At 33.2% G+C, this 2,531-nt stretch overlaps 1 pseudogene; it reads right to left on the bottom strand.

Annotated features, from left to right (window-relative positions):
* Nucleotides 1-740: 740 nt before the first annotated feature.
* LOC125085405 (uncharacterized) lies at nt 741-812 on the bottom strand (annotated as a pseudogene).
* Nucleotides 813-2,531: the final 1,719 nt, after the last annotated feature.

Below are 2,531 nucleotides of genomic sequence, written 5' to 3'. Positions count from 1 at the left end.
TTGGATAAAGTGACTAAAAGAGACAATCTGGGCAATATTTAGAATACACAAAATTATAAACATTTTAGAACCCAAGATATAGCAGTCATTATCCTCCCTAATAACTATCACAAATTTTCAAAAATAGTTCTTAATTCCTTTGAAAAAATACTGTATCATTTTAACTTAATTGAAATACAAATATACTTTGAAACAACTCAGGCTGAACCATTTTCCATAAACACAAACCTACAATTTTTTATAGAAAGCAAATTATGTGAAATCAGGACTATGTCCATAGCACTCTTTTTCCTTTCCTCCTTCTTTTTAATTTCTAGCCTGTATCCCAATGTCTAGAACATAATACATTACTTAATCAGCAGAGTACTGGAAAGGAATTATTTAGCCAGGTAGAACCATAGTGGCAGATTTCATGCTCTAAATGCTTCAGATGCTGGTTCATCATAATACTGTCCAAACAAACTGACCAGTTTCCCAATAGTTTAGTAATACATAAATTGTAAGTCTTGTTCTAGCAATTTAAGTATAAATCACTTGTATTTTATTTATTTTTTTTAAGATTTTTAAAAAATTATTTATTTATTTGACAGACAGAGATCACAAGTAGGCAGAGAGAGGAAAGGAAGCAGGCTCCCTACTGAGCAGAGAGCCTGATGCGGGGCTCCATACGAGGACCCTGGGATCATGACCTGAGCTGAAGGCAGAAGCTTTAACCCACTGAGCCACCCAGGCACCCATAAATCACTTTTAGAATAAGGTTAATGCTTTATCTAGTAACAAACTATAGAAATGATCCCTGAAAGTATAGTCTTAAGGTTAATGCTTTATCTAATAGTTTTTCCAAGGCTTGGCTGAAGTTAAACAAGTTGGATTCTGGTGTTGTGGCCATTAGCTTTCCACGGGCTCTCTCTGGGCTTCAGCACCCCATAAATCCTGGGAGTACTTATGGCCTCCTTTTCCCAAAGACCAACTGATGTCCCCAAAATTTTAACTAATGTAGCTTGAAATATGACTACCCTGAAATCTATATTACAAAATTTCCGAAGCAAAATGAGCAAAAAAAATAGTCCAGGCCCATGCAGAGAACAATTATTTTAGTGATTATTGAGATTTGAGACACACATGAGATACGACTTAGGAATCAAGAAGATCCACTGTTTCTAAAAAGTACATAATTTATTCCACCCACGTGTAAATCAGACTTGGCCTAGGTATCAGGTGTATCTGTCCAGAAGGTATGATAGGAACATCAGATACTTCGGATTGACCCTTCCTTATTTTTGAAAAATGAGTCAGTCCAGTCCCATTGCTTAGCACTACAAGCTGTTGCTGTTGAGTAAATTTCCTACTGTGACATGATGCCCTTGAAATGTTGGATGACTGACTTATTGCCTGCTTTCCTCACTCACCAGCTCTTTACTGTAAAGAAAAATATGCTTTCACAAAAAGGCAAATAAGTATAAATAGAGGGAATGGGACTTCATTGTAATAATCTAGTGACATGTAAACCAAATAAGAACTTGTTAGAGTTCTTGAGAACAACAAAAACAAAAACAAAACAAAAAAAACACATATGCTGCAAATCTCCTATTCTAAAGGTTTTTGGTGAGATTTATAAAACTCTTTCTTACAGTCAAGTAAAAATTGCTGAAATTGATTTTATATACTTCAACTTTTATGGTTTTACAATTGTTTAAATATGAAAACAGTGGAACTCTTTTGATAAAAATTTAAATATGTGAAAATTAAGCTTTGAATTATAAATAGTCTGACAGTTCCAACCCATTATTATTGGCTGATCAATAGCATTGCGAACAATAACTTATGCAACAACAGGAAGCTTTTATTCAGCAATATTTAATTGGAATTATGGTGAAGGTTTCACAGTGAGCAGTGGAAATTAAACAAACTTGTAAGACTCCATGTCTTTCTATATCTCTAATAGACTCTGACTCAAACTTTCAAATAAATAATTTTGGATATTTGAGTATTCAAGTTCATATAAAGGAAAATACCTCAAGTTGGCTATTTGTAATCAACTTTATTGAAGTACACTTACTTACAATAAAAGGATCCTATTTTAAATGTATTTTTGCTAAGTTTTGAGAAACATAGCACTGTATAACCACCACACTGAAGACAGCACGTTCATCACCAACATCATTCCCTATGTCCTTCATTCTTCAAACCTCACTGGCAGGATTGATCACATTAATGACACTGTACTCATCAGGAGTGCTGAAGATCAAAATATGAAAGGGAAAACAATATAATTTCCAAAATAGAACATAGGAAAATACCTTTACAACTGTTGAGTAAACAAGGGTTTTTCTTAAATCATAGAAATCAGAAATCAGAAAAGAAATAATGACAAATTTGATTATACTAAAATTAAGAACCTCTGTTCTTTAAAATACACCATTAAAAGAATGAAAAGACAAGCCAGAGTCTACAAGAAGATATTTGTCATACATAAAATGGTTGAAGAACTCATAATCGGGATATATAATGAGCTTTCACAAATTAATAAG

The sequence above is a fragment of the Lutra lutra genome, chromosome 14 (assembly GCF_902655055.1).
Source record: "Lutra lutra chromosome 14, mLutLut1.2, whole genome shotgun sequence".
In the NCBI taxonomy this organism is placed as follows: Eukaryota; Metazoa; Chordata; class Mammalia; order Carnivora; family Mustelidae; genus Lutra; species Lutra lutra.
This window is presented reverse-complemented; position numbering and strand designations above follow the sequence as displayed.